The sequence below is a fragment of the Lutra lutra genome, chromosome 17, assembly GCF_902655055.1.
Source record: "Lutra lutra chromosome 17, mLutLut1.2, whole genome shotgun sequence".
Taxonomy (NCBI): domain Eukaryota; kingdom Metazoa; phylum Chordata; class Mammalia; order Carnivora; family Mustelidae; genus Lutra; species Lutra lutra.
The window spans coordinates 10,257,233-10,281,763 of NC_062294.1; positions in this window are offsets into that span (position 1 = coordinate 10,257,233).

Sequence of the window (24,531 nt, forward strand, 5' to 3'; positions counted from 1 at the left end):
GTGGTTCCATCTATCCTTGGATCCTTCTCCTCTCTTTTCTTGCCTTCTTCTGGGTTAAAATTTTTGTTTTTCTGTGTGTGTGTGTGTTTTTAAGAGAGAGAGAGTGCACACTGGACTGGGGGAAGAACAGGAGAGGTAGCGGGAGAGGGAGATTGAGATAATCTTAAGCAGGCTCTGCTGAGCAGCAAACCGGAGGGGCTCTAGCTCCCACCCTGAGATCACGACCTGAGCCCAAATCAAGAGTTGACTGTTTAATTGACTTAGCCACCTAGGCCCCCAATACAGTATTTTTTTTTTTAATGCCAGTGTTCTAATAAGCTCACCATGTTTCCAGATGAACAAACTCTTATCATTATAAAAGAGTTGTTTTTCCAGATGTGCAAACTATTTGCCTGGATAGAATGAATTGCAAGAACTTCCTGAAGATAACAGTGAAGCTTTATTAGGTTGCATTCATCTTTTTTTGCATGGTGCTCTCTGGGAGCAAATAGTTAACATGTTGTTGATTCACGTCTTCTCTCTTCTCAGCCCAAAGCTCAGTTTAACATACTCACGGGGTAGGAGAATGGATAAAGTATAACAGTGTTACACATTTGAATATTATAAAGCAGTGAAAATTAAGTAGCATTAGGAATTAAAATGAAAATGAGGAATCTCAAAAGCTGAGAAAAGCAAGTTGTTATTCAGTACTTATAGGAAGAAATCACTGATACAAATTCGAGAACACATAAATGGTAGAATTGTAAATAAAAAAACAGAGGAATGGTGAAAACAAAGTTTGGAATAATTACATACCCCTTCTTGCACCAGAAGAAAGAAGAGAGAGTGGGATCGGGAAGTGTGACAGTGAAAGCTTAAACAGTTCCTGCCATTTGTTAAGGTAAGTAGCCTCTTCACGGTTCTTCAGCTTATGCTTGTTTAAATGATATACATGATCTATTTTTAATTTAATTTAACTTAATTTTTATATTTTTTATATTTATATTTATTTTTATTTTAAAAAGTATTAATTTAAAAAGGCAAAATCTAAACTTGAATTGTACTTAAAACATACTTCATCACCCTCTTCCCTTTTCCCGTCAGCTTAACTGGCATTCAGTCACCAGTGAATCGGGGCATTTTCAAATTGTTTCCACACTCCAGTCCACAGTTTTGTTTCTGCAAAATAAGGAGAAGCTGTTTTTCTGACTGCTCAAGTTCCTTAAAGAACTAAAATGCTTTGATTTTACAACTATATTTGAACTTGCCAAGAAAACCCCAAAAACCGAAATTGGAGTCCAAATCTGTCATTACTCTTATTTTGATGTTTTTTTTTTTTTTTTTTTTTTTTTGTGGAGCAGCAGCTAATGCAATATGAACAAGAAATAAACTATTTACAATGAATGTTGAAGAAAAGAGACATGATTGTTAAATTAAAAAAAACCCATGAGACTCTACTATAAGCTGAAAATGAGGAATTTCATAAAGTAGTGAACAAAATACATCAAGTGTGGAGTGCTAAAAAGAAAAACAAGTTACAGGATGCGTTAGAGGTTATCTTGAGGAGGCTACGTAGTTTAAAGGTGATCAGAGAAGGTGTGTCAGAAGAGATATTTTAGCGAGACCTTGAATGATTAGATCTGTCTTGACAGGAGATAGAGGATAAGTGTCAGATCCAAGCTCTAAGATACCCTCCCGGCCAGTGGTTCGTGGAGTCAGAGATGGAGGTGTTAGTTTTAAAGGACCTTCAGGACACATAACTGTTTTCAGGGGAAGATTGGAAAATACTGGCTTTCCCAGCTTGCAGCCCTTCTACTCATTCTGGTGCGCTGGTCCATGGTGAGCCAGAAAGGAGATAGGAATGGTCTTTGCAAATCTCAGACTTTACCTTTACTTGAGGGGTGGAACAAACCCCTCTACCTAAGTCTGCTGGTTTGAGATCTTTTGGAAGCGTTCTTTTCCCATAAGCAAGGTAAAAAATACCAACAGCGCAGCGACCCCCAGGGGCAAACTTTTGTCCAGCAAAGCAGGTTTATGGACTTAACACAGTGAGGGAGCGTGTGTGAGGTAGAGCCCCGAGGGGTCTCTCCCTAAGAAAGAGCAGGGAGAATTTTATTTATTTAATTATTTTTTTACGAGACTCGTGCTTGTGTTCTGTGGTTTTCCGGAAGGGTTAGAGGAGGCAGGAATCATCTCTGGGCCTGTTGGCTGTCACGGTGAGGTGGAAGTTGCAGAGCTGGGCTGGGCACATCTTTTGTGAAAAAAATCAGTAGCCCTCAAAGAAGAGGGTCATTATGATATCCTATAGCTGCGGGATGACCTTTGGAGAAATATTCTTTAATGTTAACTTTGCAGTTGGCTTTATTGTGTCTGTTATCACAGTCTGGTTAATGGCAGGCCTGATATTTAATACCTCAGAGAAAAAGTGTAAAATGTCCCTGACATTTTTAGGAAATCAGGGCTGTGATCAATAGTGTTTTTAGCCCCATTGTGCTGGAAGTCAGCAGAATAAACCCACAGAATAGCCACAGGCAGGCTTAAGTTAGATCTTCCATCCAAGTCAGACTGACCCCAGTTAGGAATAGAGCCTGAATTAGAATGGTTTATTTTGCTGAACGGTAAATTGAATCTAAGTACTTTTTAAAATGGAACTAAAGTGTTTTTTCCCTAAAAATATTACCCAAGGAAAAGCAACCTAACAAACTACTTCAAATGAAAATTTAACAAATCTAACTTCAAAAATTTTTAAATGTTTTGTTATTGTGTGAACACATAACATTAATACCATCATAACCATTTTTAAGTGCATGGTTTAGTAATGCTAAGGATATTTGTGTATATTTGCATATTCACAGCCAATCTCTAGAACTTTTTCATTTTTCTGTATTGAAACTCTGTGTACACTAGACGTTACCTCCTCTTCCCTCTTTCCTCAGCCCTTGATAGCCACCTTTCTGTTTTCTGTTTCTATGATTTTGACTATGTATTTCATATGAGCGGAATTGTACAGTATTTGTCCTTTTGCACCTGACTACACTTAGCATAAATGTTTTCAAGGTTAATCCATGCTGAAGCCTGATATGATTTCCTTCTTTTTAAAGACTGCATAGTATTCAAGTGTGTGTAAAAGCCATGTGTTCTTTATCTGTTTATCTCTCAGTGAATATTTGTGTTGCTTCTACCTCTTGGCTATTGGGAATAATGCTTTCACGAACACGGATGTGCAATATCTCTTCAAGATCCTGCTTGGAGTTCATTTGGGTATATACCCAGGAGGGGAATTGCTGGGTCATGGTCATTCTAGTTTTAATTTTCCGAGGCACCTCCCTACTGTTTTTCATAATGGTGCAAGATCTTACATTCCCACGGACAGTGCGCCAGGGTTCCGACTTCACATCCTTGCCAATACTGGTTCACAGTTCTTTTGATAATGGCCTTCCTGATGGATGTAAGGCGACATCTCATTGTGGTTTTGATTTACATTCCCTGTTAGTGACATTGAGCATCTTTTCACATGCTTATTGGTCACTTGTGTATCTTTGGAGAAAGAGCGATTCAAGCTCCTTGCACATTGTTTAATCAGATTATTAACTTCTGTTACTGTTGAGTTGTACAAGTTTCTTCCGCATTCAGGATATTAACCCTTATCCAATACATGACTTGTAATTATTTTCTCCTATACTGTAGGTTCACTTTTCACCCTGGTTATTATTATTATTGTTATTTTTGATGTGAAGAAGTTTCTGAATTTGGTGCAGTGCCATTAGTCTGGTTTTTACTTTGTTGCTTGTGCTTTTGGTGGCATATCCAAGAAGTCATTGCCCAATTCAGAGTTCTGAGGCTCTTTCCTTATGTTTTATTTTAGGAATTTGATAGTTTTAGGTCTTATGTATGGGTCTTTCATCCATTTTGAAGTAGTTTTGTGTATTATGTTATTGATGACACAAATTATTTCTTTTTACATTGCATATCTATTAGTATAGATTTATAATTACTTTTTGTGCTTTTAGCAGTATTCTGTACATATTGATAAGGGATTTACTCATCTACCTTACAATACCACAGGCTTCTATATTTGTCTGTATATTTATCTGTGTAAGACCCTAATGAGAGAGTAGAAGGAGAGTGTCGTGAATTATCTGCTGGTTTTTGATGTGGTTGGCTTCATGCTCACCTGTGGTGCAGGAACCTTTTAATTAGCTTCTGCATTTCTCACCAAGGTATTTTGTTGGTTTGTTGTTAAATCTGTGTTTCTGGGGGAAGGAGGGTGTAGGCCATCCTGTTCCACCATCCTGCTGATGTCACTCCTCCCAGTCTGCTTTTTAAAACCAGAACCTGCAAACACTCTCCACTCGATTTAGTTGAAGATTCTTAGCACCGTTTGTAGAAATTCTGTGGTTAGAAATGTCTGGAAAAGACTTAAAGAAAGCATACTGAGATACACCCAAATTTATTAAGGAGAAGCTGAGCGCTTGGTTGCTCCCTTCCTCCTTCTCTACAGAAATATAATGGGGGCACCTGGGTGGCTAAGTGTGTTAAGCCTCTGCCTTCGACTCAGGTCATGATCTCAGGGTCCTGAGATCGAGTCCCACATCAGGCTCTCTGCTTAGCAGGGAGCCTGCTTCCTCCTCTCTCTCTCTCTGCCTGCCTCTCTGCCTGCTTGTGATTTCTCTCTGTCAAATAAATAAATAAATAAAAAATTTTAAAAATATATGTATAATGGAAAATATGTTCAGATTTCATGCCAGGTGCTGGGTAGAGAAAGAGGAATGGCACTGTTCATGTCTATATTTTACAGAATTATAAACTGAAGTTTAAAAGATTTAAATAAATTAACCAAGAAGTACATCTGGTGATTGACCAAGCTAGGATTTTGATTCATGCCTGCCTGAACCCAGTCTCTTCAAGAAAACTGTTGTTGGAGAGAAACCGACAGTTTTAGACAACTATTTAGATGTTTCTGGGTCTTTTCCCCTTACACACTCCTCTTTCCTCTTTAAAGTTTGTTTTTTCTCCCTTTCTTTCCTCTGTACCTCTATCTGATGGCCCATACTCCTTTGTCGTCCAACTTCACTTAGAAGCCCAACATGGATACGTATGAAGGAAAGATACAAGAAAGAGCTATCCTTAGCTTTTTCCGGATTCAAAGGGGAAACAGATTTCAATTAAGAATCAGGAACTGACTGAGCTGATGCTTGATTTTCAGGAGAGGAGCCTACATATTTTCTTCGTTCTGGACTTCTTTTCTTCTGTTTATAAAATGAGGGTTAGTGAGACTCACCTCCCAGTGAGAATGTCTACCCTTGAGATTGATAAAAACCCAGTGGAGACATCACAGACATCTCAGAGAGCAGCATCATTGAGCATCCCTGCAGTTTTTAATTAGAAGGTGACCGGGAATGGAGGTGTCACTGTAGAAAACAGTCTCTGAACATCTGCTCAAGAGTTTGGTGACTAGCCTAGGAGACTAGTGGGGATTGGGTATTTGGTATTGGAAGAAAAACCACCTATTATTTTCCTCTCCTAATAACGATGTTTGAGCAGCTAGAGGAAATGAGAACTAGGAGAGAGATGAGTGAAACAGAGTGCTGCTCTTGAAGGCCTTCAGCCCACAAAGGGATCATCTCACATTTGCATCCAAACTGGAGAAAACAGTAAGACAGTAATGGGGCAGGAAGGTTTTTTTTCTTTGTTTGCTTATTTTTGGTTTTGTTTTGGTTCTGAGGTAAAATCTGATAAAGGAATAAAATGCAGGGGAGTGAAAAAAAATTTGATTGATGTTTCTCTGGCGTTTTCGCTCTTCCTTCCTTTCCAGTCTGGATATGGCTGCTCACGGAGAGAGCACTTAACGAGCTATAGCCTGCTTTGTTACGCAGTTCTTCAGTTTATAAAGATGGAGCAGACATGAAGAATGAATCAGATTTTTCTCTAACCAATCCAGAATTGAGAGCGCTAACAACTTCTCCGGGTAGGGGTGATACTCTATGGGCAGCTGAAGAGGACTTGCTATCAGAGAGGCTTGGTTGGCCTAGGGCAGCATGGAGAAAGGGAGTGACCTTGGGCATTGTTGGAAATGGTAGCAAATGAACAAGGAAGACAAATGTAATGGCTAGTCTGATGTTGGAATCCTGGATGGGGAAGGCGATGGAAGGCGGACCAGTCAGGAATTTAAGAGGGAAATGTAGGAAATGTAGGAATGGAAGAGCCACAGAGGCAATGGTAAGTTCCATGTGTCCCAGCAAGTCATACGGTTGTGCACCTGCAGAAGGCTACATGTGCTGGTGAGAGGCCCTGGCGTTTCACATGTGTCTGGCTGAAGCTCATGCCTTGCACATGGGCAGAGGTGATATCATTAGGCTCAGCTGACTTATAAATTACTTGAATTATTAATACGTGTCTCATCCCACTCGCAGATTCATTGGCAAAGTTTAGAAGCCTTATGGGCTTGAAGTATTTGAGTACAACCTATGATGAATCATCGGCTGACCCCTAAGCTGTGCTGACCCCAAGGAGACATGAGGAAGCCAGACTTAAAAACCAAAAACAATATTTTTAAAAAGTGAGCAGAGGGGTGCCAGGGTGACTCAGTCAGTTAAGTGTCCGCCTTCGGCTCAGGTCACCATCTCAGGATCCTGGGATTGAGCCCCACATTGGGCTCCCTGCTCAACCCTCCTTCCCCCCTCTCTCTGCCTGCCACTCCCCCTGCTTGTGCTCTGTCCCTCTCTCTCTATGTCAAATAAGTGAAATCTTAAAAAAGAAAAAACAAGAAAAGTGAGCAGAAACTTCATTGTCCACACAGCACAGGTCAGACACACTCTGTAATGTTAATAGGAACATATCACTAAATAAGATAAAAAATAAACAAAAAAAATCCATATCAGAGGCATCGTAATCCAGGTTTGTTATAAAATATTATCTGAAAGGTACAGTTCTCAACAAAATTTATGGCACATACAAATAAACAGGAAACTGTAACCCATTCATAAGGAAAAAAATTAATCAGACTTTTTCTGAGGGATCTCAGATTTTGGACTTAGAAGACAGGCTTCAAAGTAGCTATTATAAATAAGCTCATAGAGCTAACAGAAAGCATGTCTGAATCCTTAAAGGAAGGTATGAGGACACTGATTCATCTAATAAATGATCCAAATGAAAAGATAGAAGTTATTAAAAAAAAATCAAATGGAAATTCTGGAATTGCAAAAGACAGTAAAAGGAAAAATTCCCTAAAGGTGCTTAGCAGTAGACACAAGATGGCAAAAGAAAGAATAAGAGAACATGAGGATAAGTCAATCAGATTTCTCTAATTTGAATAAAGGAAGGAAAAAAAATAAAGAAAAATGAGCAAATCCTCAGAGACCTGTGAGGTACCCCCAGGCAACCACTGTATGCATAATGGGAATTCCAGAAGGAGGAGAGGATAGAAAAGACTCAAAAACATATTTGAATGAATAACGCCTGATATCTCCCCACCTTTGATGAAAAAATTTAATTTTATAGGTACTTAGTAAACATTTGACTGTCTCTTAAAATTTGGCATGTAAAAAAAAAAAAAAAAATTTGGCATGTAGAGTTGCAATATGGTCCGGTCATTCCCCGCCTAGGAATTTACCCTAGAGAAGATGTGTGTCGACATGAAGACTTTTTTTTTTTTTTTTAAGATTTTATTTCTTTATTTGACAGACAGAGATCACAAGTAGGCAGAGAGGCAGGCAGAGAGAGAGAGAGAGCGGGAAGCAGGCTCCCTGCTAAGCAGGGAGCCCGATGCAGGGCTCGATCCCAGGACTCTGAGATCATGACCTGAGCCAAAGACGGGGGCTTTAACCCACTGAGCCACCCAGGCTCCCCGACACGAAGACTTTTTTGATTATTCGTAAAAGCCTCTGATGGCTCTGGTGGGGTAACCCTGTGTAATGCAGATCAGAGATGTTTCCCTCGCAGCTCCCCACTCAGACCCAGCTGCTAGAAGGTAGGACCGCAGGGTCACCAGTGGTGCCGATTTCAAATTCCACTTTTATATATAGTGCCAGCTTCCTCGTCTTGAATTAGAGAACAGGTATTTGTACATCGGTGTTCACATCAATGAGCTTCACAAAAGGTGAAAAATTTACTGAAATGACTGTTGACAGACTGCTCGATAAGCAGAATGTGGTATATACATATGATGGGATACTGTTTAAGCCTTAAAAGGGAACAGAATTTGACATGTGCGGTAACATAGATGAACCTTGAGAACATTATGCTGAGTGAAATTAGCCAGATATGAAAGGACAAATATTGTATGATGATTCCGCTTACAGGAGGTACTGGGAGTTGTCAGACCCAGAAACAGAAAGTAGAGTGGTGGATGCCAGAGGCTGGAGGGAGGGGACATGGGGAGTTATTGTTTAATGGTTACACAGTTGCAGTGTGAGAACATGATGGAGTTGTGGAGGTGGAAGGTAATGATGTTTGCAGAACAACGTGAAGGTACTTAATGCTACTGAGGTGTATGCTTAAAAATGGTTAAAATGGTAAATTTTATATATATTTTGCCACAATAAAAAAAAAAACCTAAGAAATAAAAAGAAGGCAGTCCTTTCTCCTGACATAATCAATTGGTCCAAAAGCCAAAACGCCCCACAAAAAACAAGAAAGTAATCACAAGGGGATAGTTGGTTTTGTTAGTATTGTGGACAAATGGGGAATAGTGTAGTAGTGTTTTTAGGGATTAAAAAGTAGCCAAATGGAAAAAAAAAAGTAGCCAGATGATTTTGAGGGATCTGGAAATGCTTTTTAGGCACCAAACTTCGTACAGATGCAACCAAAATATGTGTGTACTGTAAATACTGGAATATGCAACTACGAATTTCCAGTGCTTTCTTTCCCTTCCTCACCAACATGGATTTGCCATGCGTCCGGTAGCAAATGTGGGTCTGCATGAGGTTAGCCATCATCAAGGAATGTTTAGAGTGACAGATACTGAGCGCTTTTCCCTGATCCATTCCATTTACAACTCAGGAAAGGCCAGGGAAACAACAAGACTATTTGCTAAAATAAGTTAGTTTGGAGTTGAATTTATAGTTGAATTTTAGTTGAATATATAGTTGAATTTTATAGTTTTCTCCCAGACACTCCACATTTTCCTCTTACATCTTAAAGGAATCAGATGCGTATGGTGGAAAGAGTGTGGATTTAGGATCCCTAAAGTCGCCTCTGTATTCGTGTTGTAACCTTGAACTTCTCAAAATCAGATTCTACATTTGTGACTTGGGGGAAATGACTCTGACCTTTCAGAGTTACTTTGAGGAGTGAATGAGATAAGGAAAGTGCCAAACCCAAGAGCCTGAGACTCTTGGCAAAGACTGAGTAAATGCTAGTTTGTCTCCCTTTCTCTCCCTTCCCCTCTTCACAGTCGATCAAGATGTCAGAGGTGTGGGTATTAGTTTGGAAGGCATAGTGTGGAGGGGTGGGTAAAAATGTGAGGAATAATGAATGCCAGCTGTCAGAAATGGAATCCCAGCTCAGCAATCTGGCATCTGTGTAACCTCAGGCATGTTTCTCTAATCTCTCATTTTTCTCAGGAATATAATGCAGCATATAAAATTATAAATGTACTCTACATTTTTTATGGAAACAGTGCGAAATAGAATTTATCAGAATGTCTGTGTTTCTAAGGCACTCTTCGATAGTAGTACAGCAAACAGAAGGTACATCTATAAGTGAAGTTGCATGTTTTATGAGTATAGACTATCAAAATGGAAAAAAAAATTCAGTCAACCACGCTAGAGGAAAGACTAAATTAACATTCTATTCTTTCTAGAGAAAATGAGATTATAAAATTGTTGCCATGTAAGAAAGCAATCAGAGTATACAGGTTACAAAAAAAAAAAGGCAGAAAAATATTTTTTGGATGCCTACTAGGCACCTGGTTAATAAAAAAATGTTATGTGTCTGGATTTTGTAATAATGGTGGTATTTTTCAGATTTTTGTTGATAATTTCGTGGTGGTTTCTCATTCTAAACAAGCACATGCATTTGAGCATTATTCTGTATTTGTCATTTTATATTCTTTTTCTTAAATTGGATACCACAATTGGTTCCTAGAGTTGCCTCTTACCAGATCCTCATTCAAGCAAGTCTGGGGGGAGAGGGAGCCCAGACTAGAAAAAGTGGTTTGGGGCCACGTGAGGCAAGAATTCCACCTGGGGATGGTGTCTTCTTTCTATAACTATCCCCCTAACCTCGAGTATTGAAAATAAATAGAAGAAAAAATAGTTCCATAACTACTTGTTGAAGTTTTATTATTATTTTCACATTCTGCGACTTTTTTCATGCCAGGCGCTGTGACTACTTCCCATACATTATCTCACTTAACAACCACAGCTCTATGGGGGTACATATCGTTATTATCTCAACATAATAAGTGAGGAAAATGAGGTTTGGAAAGATAAGCCCTTGCGCACAGTGTCCAGGCTAGAGACCACATTATCAGGTGTTTGGAAAGCATGACAGGAACAGAGGTTATGACAAGTCAGGAGGGTGGTGGGCATTCCCATCTATTGGAAGGCGCATGTAGGCTCATTACTTGGTGAGGGCCGGCATGCTATTTTTCTACTTGAACCTCTGCTGTGGGTTGATGAATGCAGAGACATGGAGGCCTCTGCTGAGTCTTATGAACCTAGATTTTTCTAGTTGCTAAATAGGGACAGTGGCACTTTTGCAAGCTTCCATTTATTGCCACTGAAGAAGGCTTGTTGGGGGAAGGGGTCAGGGTTTTTTAATTGTGATTTTAATATGAAAAAGTGTTTTCCAAAACTAGCATGTTTTTGTCATGATTAAAAGGATCTTTCTGCCTTATATCATTTTTTAAAAACTGTAAATGTGAAGGCTCAAGTCCCTTGACATTTCTATTTAATTAAAATGATTTACAAACTAAATAAACAAATAAGTGAATTAATCATACTAGCTGCAATAATCATTACCTTTTTGTGACCCAGATTGAGGTTGGTATATGTAAATGATGCAAAATTAAGAGGGGGGGTGTCTCACCTTTTCTTTGGACGGGGAAAATGATGTCACAAGTCAGATACTTCATTTTCCAAAATTAAATTTTAGATTATTTAATCTTTCCATAATTTGTTGATATAGATGAAAACACATTTTGTGATGTAGAGCCAATGAGAATTTTTCTGTAAGTTAAATGGTTTATATTAAAAATGAAGGCATATATGTGCAAAAGAAATGGATTTGATTGTATAAATAGTTTGGGAGACTTCAAGACATGACTTATTGATTGATTGATAATTTTAAGTTCAGAAGTGGCATTTAATAGTCTTAACTCTTTACAGTTCCTTTTTCAGAACTCTTATGATGGGAACACCTGGGTGGCTCAGTTGGTTAATGTCTGCCTTTGGCCCAGAGTCCTGGGATCAAGTCCTGCATCCAGCCCCTTGCTCAGCGGGGAGCCTGCATCTCCCTCTGCCTGCCTCTTTCTCCCACACACTCTCTGACAAATAAATAAATAAATAAATACATACATACATACATATCTTAAAAATAAAAAAGAACTCTTTTTTTTTTAAAAGCCACCCAGTCTGGGCTATATTATAATAGTAGTCCAGACAGACATAGATAAAAATGCACAGTTCTTAATTTTAATATTTTTATTTATTTTTTAAATTTTCATTTATTTTTTATTTTTTATAAACATATAATGTATTTTTATCCCCGGGGTACAGGTCTGTGAATCGCCAGGTTTACACACTTCACAGCACTCACCATAGCAGATACCCTCCCCAATGTCCATAACCCCACCCCCCTCTCCCAAACCCCCTCCCCGCAGCAACCCTCAGTTTGTTTTGTGAGATTAAGAATCACTTATGGTTTGTCTCCCTCCCAATCCCATCTTGTTTCATTCATTCTTCTCCTACCCCCTTTAACCCCCCATGTTGCATCTCCACTTCCTCATATCAGGGAGATCATATGATAGTTGTCTTTCTCCGATTGACTTATTTCACTAAGCATGATACCCTCTAGTTCCATCCATGTCGTTACAAATGGCAAGATTTCATTTCTTTTGATGGCTGCATAGTATTCCATTGTGCATATATACCACATTTTCTTTATCCATTCATCTGTTGATGGACATCTGGGTTCTTTCCATAGTTTGGCTATTGTAGACATTGCTGCTATAACATTCGGGTGCACGTGCCCCTTCGGATCACAAAAAAGAACTCTTATTATGGAAAATCACACCAACTAGGGAAATAGTATTTTTAAGAAATCTCCACATAATCACTGTCTGTATTTAGCAAAGATCAACCTTGTGTTCATCTTTTTTAAAAAATCTATCCCCACGCCCCATGTAGTTTTACTGAAGTTTGTTTTGTTTTGTTTTGTTTTTAACTGAAGTATTTTAAAATGGGTTCCATGTATCACGTTAAAATGGAGTGGATAATATGGAAAACAAAGGTAATGCATGGTCCCTGAGAGGACAGGGTTTGAAACCTGGTTTTGGAGATACTACTGTGTACTACAGACCATGAAACCAGTACATTGTGTATATTGGCTTACAGTCAACTTCCCAAAGCCTTGGCCTGTGCTTTTTATAGAAAGTAACAGAACAAAAATAATCAGTGCTGATTGGAATATTTGAAGAAGGTGAATGGAGAAGCGTGTGTATGTGGGGAGAGAGGGTGCACCAGTCCTGCGTAGACAGGAGGGATTACAGAAGAGGACAGTGGGACACCTCAGATTTTGAAAAAAGTAATTGCATGGTGAAATGGTACTTAAGGAAGAATAACATATAGAATGAAGCTGAGCATAGATGTGAGGGGGGGAAGAGGCACTCTGGAAGCAGTGGGGGCAGGAGTTTATGGACGATGAGAGTACCAATAGTGGGAAGTAAGAGAAAGGGGAGGATCTTCACACATCATCAGTAAATATACATTCTTTTTTTTTTGTGTGTGTGACTGGAAAATACAATCAAAACATTTTAATATAGACATTCTAATTTGGACAATATAGAAAAGTCTGAAAAAGGAAAGAGAAACTGACCATGTTTTCATTGCCTGGAGATGATGAATGATTAGTAACATTTGTCCTTGACTCTGGTTTTATAAATAATAAGTCTTATTTTTAAGAGCAGTTTTAGGTTCAAGGAAAAATTTAGTAGAAAGTATAAAGAGTTGCCGTACATGTATCCCTGCAGCCATCCCAAATCTCAACACCTTGTACCAGAGTGAGCCTGCATTGACATATCATTGTCACCCAAGGTCCATAGTTTACATTAGGCTTCGCTCCTGGTGTGACGTATGCTGTGGGCTTGGACATATGTGGAATGGCACGTATCTACCACGGTAGTGTCATATGGAATAGTTTCACTGCCATGGAGGTCTCCTGTGTCCTACTTGCTCATCTCTTCCTCCCCTGTAACTCCTGACAGAGTCACTGTGTTGGAATCGTATCATATGTTTCCTTTTCACATTGTCTTCTTTCACGTAATAAAATGCATTTGTTTCCTCTGAGTCTTTATTTTTTAAAGTATTTTTGCTTTAAAAATTTTTTTAAAAAATATTTTATTTATTTGAGATAGAACGACAGTGAGAGAGAGAGAGAGAGAGCACAAGCAGGGGAAGGAGAAGCAGACTCCCCGCCAAGCAGGGAGCCTGTTGTAGGACTCAATCCCAGGACTCCAGGATCATGACCTGAGCTGAAGGCAGATGCTTAACGGACTGAGCCACTCAGGCGCCCCCTCCATGTCTTTTCATGGCTTGATAGCTCATTTCCTTTTGACATTGAATAACATTCCATTGTCTGGATGTACCACAATTTATTTACTCCTTCATCTAACTGAAGGACATCTTGGTCGCTTCCAGGTTTTGGTGTTAACGAATAGAACTGCTGTAAGCATCCATGTACAGGCTTTTGTGTGGACAAAAGTTTTCAGCTCCTCTGGGTAAATACCAAGGAGTGTGATCGCTAGATTGTAGGGTGAAAGTATGTTTAGTTTTGTAGGAAACTGTCAAACCATCTTCCAAAGTGTCTGTACCATTTTGAATTCCTGCTAGCAGTAGATGAGAGTTCCCTTTGCTTCCCATGCTCACAAATATTGGGTTTTGTGTTCTGGATTTTGGCCATCCTGATAGATCTGTAGTGGTATCTTTTTTTCATTTCCATTTCTCTGATGACAAATGATGTGTGGAGGATCATCTTTTTGTATGCTTATTTGCCATCTGGCTATCTTCTCTGGTGAGATATCTGTTAAGTCTTCTGTCCATTTCCCCCCTCTAGCTGTATTGAGGTGTGATTGACAGATAGAAATTGTATATATTTAAGGTGTACAGTGTGATAATTTGTTATATGTATATGTTATAAAATTATCATCACAATCAAGCTGATTAACAAATCCATCACCTTATCTAGCTACTGGTGTTCTGTGCATGTGTTGGGAAGACTTAAGATCTATGCTTTTAGCAAATTTCAGATATACCATACATCTTTATTAACTACAGTCACTCTGCTGTATGTTTCATTTCCAGAATTCATTCATCTTATAATTGAAAGTTTGTATCTTTTAACCAACATCCTCCCGCTTCCGCTGCTCCCAGAGATCCTGGCAACCACCATTCTGCTCTCAGTTTCTGTGAGTTCATTCTATAGAGAACAGGGATCATAGTGGGTAGGCAGCTAACATAGCCCATGGCAGATAAGAGATCATCCTTCTGGGCATTTAGATAAGAGTAAGAACTATCCATTATGTATCTTCCACTTTCATATTTCTTCAAGAGAACGTCTGACAATTGGTATCTGGTCTTTAGCTATAGGTTGAATATATAAATGGATGAACAAATGCTTGGTCTTTGATAACTTGTAATTTGGACTGAAAATTACCCAACCCACTACAAATAGAAAATCAGGAAGGATAGTGTGAATACCCTGAAATTTTGTGCCCAGAGAAAATTTTCAGTTATAACTGAAGAGGATCTGAAGTATCATATTAACTAAATTTTCCAGCTTTTACGTACGTGTGAAAGCTTCGGAAGTATCAAAGATTTAGTTTCCCTTAGCACTGCTTGAGCCTCAGATGCAGACACAAATGGGCTCCTTACCATCTTCCCACTTAACCATTAACTCTAAGCAAGGGCATGTTTCAGTCTCCTTTCCCGGAAATGCTGCTGTAGCCGGACGAAAGCTTCAAGAATAAAAAAGGTTTAATCAGGGAGTGCTTTGCAGTATACTTATTGGTGTTGTGTCTTAGAACAAAGCTTTCCCATAATGGTTCTTGGTGCATGAGGGCGTAGGTAGTTTTCTTGATATGTGAATCGGAGCTTGGTATATATTAGCAGTTGATTTTGCATGAAACATCCAGGTAATATACAATGACTTTTTTCTGTTACATAAAACTTGGGATCTTAATGGAAGAATTTGAAATTCTTTGAGAACTATGGGGGAAAAGACATTCACTATCAGTATATGATTTAGATATTAAATGTCAATGTAAAGCCCTCATGGTCTCATAATCATGATACTTGCTGCTAACGTTTTGCTAGATTTCCTTACTAGATCTAACTTCATGTCATTTAATAAATGCATGCTCATTGTAAGAAATAAAAGTGGCACAGAAGGTAGGTATCAGTTGCTTCCTGAAACCCCAAGGCTTGTTCTTCAGAATTGACTAGTGCTACTGGTTTATAGCCTATTTTTTTTTTCCAGATATTTTAGCATGTTTAGTTTTAAAGCTTAGAAAGCATTCGCCACTGCACTTCGTCTTGTTCCATGAGAAGAGGAACAGTGGGATTTTACTTAACACAGAGAGACTGTACTAAGGGTCATAACAGATATTGCATTTGAGTTGAATATGAAAATCTTCCAGCTCAGCCAAAGAACCGCTTTGTGCCCAGATCTTTGTGCTCATCTCTGGGCTGTTCACTTAAGTTCTTGGTGCCATTTATCGCTTTAAAAAGAGATGATAATATGTTTGGAATGTATAATTCAGTTATTTCATGAATACTTATTTATAGCACAGCTACAATATGCTTGGTGCAGTGGTGGGTACTCAGAGGACTATGGAAAGGGTACTGAGCAGAGTTTGTATGTATTGCAAAGGAAAGAATGCAAATTTGGCGACCGGTTGTTCCAGTGACCTATTTTTAATATAACAGATGTGCCTAATACCTAGTGACAATGCCCCCAGTACTGAGATCACAAATATGCCAGTTCAGCGGGACTCTCATCTCTGCTCCATGCAGCATTATTGGAGAGGCTTGGCTGAGGGATGGAGGATATGCTTAGAAGATGGCTCACACACATGATTGGCAAGGTGGTCATGACTGTGGGCTGTGAGCTCTGCTGGGGCTCGGGGTGTGTGACCTTGCTGCTTCTCTGCATGGCCTTCTCCACAAACTTAGCTGTAGCATTGTGGCTGGTTTCCAAGAGTGAGCATTTCAAGAGATAGAATAGCTGCCAGTTCCCGATTTCTTTGGCCTGGAAACTGGACAGTGTCCCTCCTACCACAGTCTCTTAATCAGACTGGCACAGAACCAGATTCAAGTCCAAGAGACTCAGACCCAGTTCTCAACAGGAGGTGTGTTAAAGGGATCTGAGGTTGGGTTGCGCCATTTCTCTCTCTCTCTCTCTCTCTCTCTCTGTGTGTTTAATGTGGAACTCTCGTCTTTCCTGTGGTAAGATCACTCATCTTTCTGTGGGAACTTCTTCACTCCTACCCCATTCCATAGAATGCTGGTGAGGCTTCCACTCTGTTTTCTGTCCACTGACCACCAAGTGAGTCTAAAATTTCTGGCCAATAGCAATGCTATATGCATATGGCCAAACTGATTGATTGGGCTCAGAGTGAGCCAGTGGCTCCGGTAGGTCTATCTTGTTCTTTCAGTGGGACTATTAACAACAGAACCAAGACAGAGCATTCCTCCCCAGTTCTTCTGCTGTTGTTGGTGACAATGGTAAAAGCCTGTGGCCATGCCATCACTCTTCACCACATAAAAAGAGCTTGTCTACAATAGGTTTTGAACTTCTTTCTTTTTTTAAAATTTAAATTCAGTTAGCCAACATACAGAACATCATTAGTTTTTGGTGTAGTGACTAATGATTCATTAGTTAAATATAACTCCCAGCACTCATCACATCATGTGCCCTCCTTAATGCCCATCACCCAGTTACCCTGTCCCACCTACCTCCCTTTCTACAAATCTCAGTTTGTTTCCTGGAGTCTAGAGTCTCTCTTGGTCTGTCTCCCTCTCTGATTTCTTCCCATTCAGTTTTTCCTCCCTTCCCCTATGATCTTCTGTGCTATTTCTTATATCCACATATAAGTGAAACCATATGATAATTGTCTTTCTTTGCTTGACTTATTTCACTTAATACTCTCCATTTCCATCCATGTTGATATAAATGGTAGGTATTCACCCTTTCTGATGGCTGAGTGATACTTCATTGTATATATGAATCACATCTTTTTTTGGAATCACATCTTTTTTTTTGGAATCACATCTTCTTTATCCATTCATCTGTTGAAGGGCATCTCAGCTCCTTTCACAGTTGAGCTATTGTGGACATTGCTGCTGTGAACGTTGGGGTATATATTTGGGGTAAATACCCAGTAGTGCAATCAGTAGGTCATAGGGTAGCTCTATTTTTAACATTTTGTGAAATCTCCATATTGTTTTCCAGAGGGGCTGTACCAACTTGCATTCCCACCAACAGTGTAAGAGGGTTCCCCTTTCCCTGTATCCTCACTAACATTTGTTGTTCTCTGTCTTTTTAATTTTAGCCATTCTAACTGGTGTAAGCTGGTATCTTATTGTGGTTTTGATTTGTATTTCCTCAATGGCTAGTGATGTTGAACGTTCTTTCATGTGTCTCTTGGCCATTTGTATGTCTTCTTTGGAGAAGTGTCTGTTCATGTCTTCTGCCCATTTCTTGACTGGATTATTTGTTTTTTGGGTGTTGAGTTTGATAAGTTCTTTATAGATCGTGGATATCAGGCCTTTATCTGATATGTCATTTGCAAATATCTTCTCCCATTCTGTGGGTTGTTGACTGTTTCCTTTGCTGTGGAAAGGAAAGGAATGAAGCCCCAATAGTTCATTTTTGCTTTTGAAACAAAAGAAACCCTTGCCTTTAGAGACATGTCTTTCAGGAAGTTGTTGTGGCTGAGGTCAAAGAGGTTACTGCCTTTTTTCTCTTAAAGGATTTTGATGGGTTCCTGTCTCTCATTTAGGTCTTTCATCCATTTTGAGTTTATCTTTTTGTATGGTATAAGAGAATGGTCCAGCTTCATTCTTCTGCATGTGGCTGTCCAATTTTTCCAGCACCAACTGTTGAAGAGACGGTCTTTTTTCCACTGGACATTCTTTCCTGCTTTGTTGAAGATTAGTTGTCAAGAGAGTTTGAGGGCCTGTTTCTGGGATCTCTGTTTGGTTCCATTGATCTGTGTGTCTGTTTTTGTACCAGTACCATGCTGTCTTGATGATTACAGCTTTGTAATATAGCTTGAAGTCAGGCTTTGTGATGCCCCCAGCTTTGGTTTTCTTTTTCAACATTCCCCTGGCTATTTGGGGTCTTTTCTGGTTCCATACAAATTTTGGGATTGTTTGGTCCAGCTCTGTGAAAAATGTCCGTGGTATTTTGACAGGGATTGCACTGAGTGTGTAGATGGCTCTGGGTCGCATAGACATTTTAACAAAGTTTATTATTCCAATCCATGAGCATGAAATGTTTTGGGTTTGAATTTCATATGCCATATAAATACTTGTTATATTAAATAGCTTCCCTGGATGTCAGTCACCTGCCTTGGTAATAATATGTACCTTGCAAGGTTGTTACAAGGACTAAATGGGACACGGTAGACACTCACTAAATGGATTATAATTATCATAGCATTATTGATTAATCTAGGTATAAATGGATGAAAATCTTGAAGTTCTATAAAACAAGTTACCAAATGTTTGAAGTTATATATATCTTACTTTTAGAGGGCATGAAAAGTTGGTCAAAGGAAGAGTTGTTAATTATATCATTAGCAAAAGTGAATACACATGAAATATATATTGGTTTGCATTCATGGATCCACATTATGAGGAATCTCAAGTTAGTTATTAGAATAATTAGACATTACAGATATAAGTGTGATATTGAATTATCCATTTGTTTCCCTGCCTAAAGTACAGTGAATTAACTAAACTTTATGTTTATATGTGACAGTTGTGGAATATTTACTTCCTATGGGTAGCATCTCAACAGATGTCTAGAAGATACGGGCTGTTACGAGGATGAAGGAGGGAGTGTAATGTCAATATAAGGAAACTATACTCATTTCAGAAATGTCATCCTCATGGGAGTTTAAATATAAACATTTCACCAAAAAAAAAGGGAATGTACCTACAATTGCAGCCATATCCACAATTAAGTTGAGGTTTATTTTTCTTATTTCTGTACTTCATAAATAAAACCTTACCGTTTCACCAGTGATTGAATACATATCTCATCAGTGATAAACTCAGTTCTCAGTTTTGAAACCATATGTGGCCCAATTTTGTATTCCTATCTTCTCCCAAATGGTCTGAGTAGAAGTTCTTTCAGATACAGTGTGTATCATGTGAAGTTGTCCCTAAATATTGCTGCTTTCCGATGGTTATCATATATACAACTCAGCATAAAGCATGGGATGATGGTTAATGCCATTGTTTTCAGTGGATTATTCACTTACTGAAAAGCATAGACACATATACCAACAAGAGTAAATGGGATATACCTTCAGGAGGAACCAAAAGTAGAAGCTTCAAGAAAGCAAAAACATACGGTACATATGCCCTGGAAAAATGTTGGAGCAGCGAAAAGTGCCAAGGCCCATTGAATGTGTTCGTTATGTTTTGTATCATGTGGTTCTCATACAGGAAAGCTTGATCTCGAGATGCCGGAGCTTGCCGTGTCCTAGACGGTAGATGGAGGGAAATCCCTACAGAGATGCATCTGATCACGGTGCTGTTCTAACTCACAGAATAGCCTTTTCTGTCATGCCCAGGTGTGCAGTGCCACAGCGTGTCTTCGAACTTGAAGCAATTTGGAAGTCTGCTAAAAGAGAAATCAGAATCTGCGGTCCATGGAAATCTGCCTACCCCGCTCATAGTTTTTTAACTTTTATTACTGTTTTTATTCTGTAGCTGTTCTCATCGTTCCCATTAAGCAAAGACTTACTGCTCCCAGCATTTCATATACAAGAAAGCAAAGTTACTAAGGTCCTCTTCTCTCTGTCTGAAGGAATAGGGGGAAAAATCAACAAAAATGACTCCACTTAACTGAGGAAATGGCCCTGCGTATGTTCAAGTGTCAGCTGCTTCTGCCTTACGTCTCAGGGTGCTGAGATGAAGAAGTCTGGGCAGGATAACAATACTATTAAGTAGATTCATAGCCCATTGAGAGCTCATTAGTATGTGCCAGAAAGGGGAGAGTGGGCAGGGGAGTACTCTAGGCTCTCTGTCTGTCCTTGGTCTGTTCTTCCCTGACATCTGGATGAGGACATAAGTGACACTTTTATGATTTTTGTAGGAGAAAATGACCTTGGCAAGCTTGAGTAATCCATAGGTTGCTTATAAGAATATAATAGAAACACATATAATAATAACATATAATAACACATATAATACCCTCCACTTAGATCTTTACATGAACTGTACTACATGAACAAAGAAAAAACGCATGGTGTATAGTAGGCTCCCATTTTGTAGGAAAAAAAAGTCAAAAGAGCTACACGTTTATATAAACCCACCTGTGTGCATACCTATCTGGGACTATTTCTGGAAGGAGCTGGAAATACGGTGACAGTGGTTGCTATAAAGAGGGTCTGAGGAACTGGGGATCTGGACAGCAAGTAATACTTACCTTGTCCCAAGTACATTTTTTCTGTTGCTTGAATTTTCTTTTTAACTATTTAATTTTTTAAAACGTCCGTATGTTAGTTTTTCTGAAAATACACGTAATCAGAAGGAGCAAGTGAGGATGCCTAGGAAAAAGGACAGTGTGGATTAACGGGAGCCAAACGGAAACCCCCGAGGGATTATGGTAATTGTAAATTCCAATTTGAATCAGAGTGCTTGGGTGTGGCCAGTTGACAACAGAATGAATCCAGTGGATTTCAGTTGTTTGTCTTCCTTACTGGACCATGATGATCTCTTGGAACGCAGAATATACGAGGTAGGAGATACCAAGGACACAGGAAGGACGGAGGTTAAAGTTCCCTTGGATTCCTGTTTGGAAAGTTGTGTCTGGTCAGAAGGACCTGGCACCCTATTCAGTTTACCTGGTTAAGGGAGTAGGTATAATAGTCCATGGTATTATGCTTAAATTAGTTTGTTGTTGTTGTTGTTGTTGTTTTAACAGGCCAAAATGCCTCTTCCATTTGCTGGGTGGACTGCCCAATGTTATTCCCTAGGCTTTTAATTTTCCTCCAAAACCAGAAGATTACCATGCTAGATCCTTAGATTTGAGCCAAGAACAAAACTAGAACCAAATACATCCAAAATGATGATCTAATTTTTTATTTGTAGGAAAGTTTATTGTCGGTAAAGATCTCTGAACATTAGCCTAAATTAGGAAAGGCGGCGGGAAAATCAACTTTCTTGACATCTTAAGGGTGTTTGCAGGAGTGTAGTAGATGAGACTATATGATTACCAAAGATGTTTTCCATTTTGAGATGGTATGCAATGCTTATTTTTAGGTGGAAAATATGTTGTTATTCATTTTGCTATACTACAACTGTCTTTAGCAGAATTTCCCCTTCATACTTGCTGTTCTTATTGGCATTTACACTTGTTTTTGCCTCATGTTCAATAATACCGTCACTTTGGAAAAAGGTAGCAATACAACAGTGTCTGCTAATGTAAAGCAGTTAAATCTGACTTTATTTAACCATAAAGATATAATGTGGTTAGAACATTTGGTGGTATGTTCTAGGTTAATCATGTAACTTGATTTCCTGTGTTGTTTCATACTCTATGAGTCATTAATTGCACTGGAGTGTATTGGAACAGTAGTGAGAAATACCCTACTTCCATCAGAATCTGTATTTTATTTTATTTTATTTTATTTTTTAAAGATTTTATTTATTTATTTGACAGACAGATCACAAGTAGGCAGAGAGGCAGGCAGAGAGAGAGGGGGAAGCAGGCTCCCTGCTGAGCAGAGAGCCCGATGCGGGGCTCAATCCCAGGACTCTGGGATCATGACCTGAGCCAAAGGCAGAGGCCTTAACCCACTGAGCCATCCAGGTGCCCTAGAATCTGTATTTTAAAAGTAGCTTTAAGTTGTAGAATATAAATATATGGAGTACATAGATAGATATTCTGTATAAATATATGGAATAAAAAATTGTTAACGGGAAGCTTTCTGACCATATCAGCCTCTGTGTGCTCCTCCCTGCTCCCTCTAGCGTTTTGTCCTTATTCATTTTTAAGTATGGAAGAAAAACAATCTGGATGCTGGGGAGACTGGAGCCAGCCTGGAATTAAGCCAATAGGCAGAGATCATCTTCCCTAGTTACCTTCGAGCTTTCTTCCAGTGCTGAAGCTGAACCAGCAGCACTCCCAAGCAAACCTATTTTAACCACTATTTAAAGAGATTCCTAAAAGAAACAAAAAATCTTCCTCACAGGTGCAGATCATTTTTGCTTAATCTCTACCTTCCACAGAGCAGGGGTTTTAGAATAGTTTCTGTTGCTCATGGCCCCGCTGGAGGATGCAGCGGGTGCTTGAAGAGGATGTCATAGACACCTGCTGCCCTGGGACTCTGCCTCCTTCCCACACCTGCCAAAACAGCTGGCTCCCTGCTTGGGGACAGAGACACAAAGGGTCCATTTGAATGAGTTACTTCTTTTGATTTGAGTCAGTAGGAAATTTAGTATATTGGAGGGAAAAATCTCAAAAAGTATTGTAAACACAACTGTAATGTGTACAGATGGAATGTAGCTGGACAGAGCATAGCAGTAGTGATCTTTGGATGGTGGCATAATGGTTATTTTAACATTCGCTCTATTTTCCTGGGGTTTTCATATTTTCCTATAATATACACCAACACCTTTTATAATCAGAAATAAGTTACTGAAAAAAAAATTTTTTTTTTTTTTTTGCCTTATCCAGACATCTCCTATCTAAAAGGATCATAGGATAACAACTTCATAAGACATTTCAGGATTGAAGTATTTTGTGGTCATGATTTATTTCCTCGAATCTTTTGTTTCCAAAATAGAAGAAACTAAAAGCATCTCCCAAAGCATTTCTTCCTGGCAACTCGTCTCAACCCCAACTTACGCATCCCTCTTGCCAGATTATTCCAGGTTATGTGGTGCTGTTGCTGGTTGGCTCCAAGGTAAGACAATTTTCAGAGCTCTGTGGGGAGAGACTGGTGGTCACTTGGAGCCACAGCCATGATGGGAGAAACTGAAACTTTGCCGGAGAAAAGAGCAGATAATAAATCGTTCAACCTATAAAAACTGACTCAACTGGGCCTAGAAGTCATTGGTTACTTTGATCTATTCCTCAGCTGCTTAATTTACTTATAGGGCAGTTCTGGCTCTGTGGGTCCTGAAACTGGAAAATAGACTTCTTGATAGTAAATCCTTTTGAAAGATTAGGTAGAACGCCAGTTGCTGTGCTCACAGCGAAGTGGTTCAGATTTCTGGGAAAATGCGCAAGAACCCGGCATTCATCGTTGTCATCTCTCGAGAGGAGACTTAGCGTTCTGAATTTGGTTTGGGGGGGTAGGTGACCTTCCTTTTCTTGTGTGTCCTCTGAAGGTGTTTGCACTTATAGCCTTGTACTTCTGCTACATTTTTCAGTTAAGCAACAAGTCATAGTTGTGCATGGCTCAAACTTTCATTTTCTGGCTTTTCCTGACATGATTTTCTATATTCTACCCAGGATGACATCACTGAAAAGTATGTGAAAAAATTTTTCAGGAAAGTCAAGAATATAAGCTTCTTCTTAATATACACTTTTATGAAATATAATCAGATAGACTTGGCTCTCAATGCCCTCCCCCATGCAAAGGCTCTTTAGTATAGCATGGTCTTGAGGAACAATGTTTTTATTTTGTGACATTACTAATATCTTTTTGTACTTTTGGGAGGGTAAGGGACCTCATTCTGTCTTCTCCCAGGGTGGTGTGGTGTCACCATCTCCACTCTTCATTACCTTTCTTGCTTTTTGGGTATCACCTGAAAGTCACAGAGACAACTAATTCTCCACTTCTTAAAAATGTTTATTTCTGCCTCCGCACCCAAGTCGGAAGGTTGGGAGTCACTCCTGATCATCTCTCCACCTCACTCTGTTCCTCCCCGCCCTTCACAGCCATGTAGTCACCCACCAAGTCCTGAGGCACCTGAGTCTTTGAAATCCCTCATGCACCTGTCCACCTTCCAGACCATGGACTGTTTTAGCTCATTTTTTTTTTCCAGCTCATTCTTGCATCAGTGCAGAATCTTTGTATAAATATCCTTGCTTCCAGTCTGGTCTCTATCTCACCCATCCCTTGACTGTCTGCCAGGTGGTTTCTCTAAA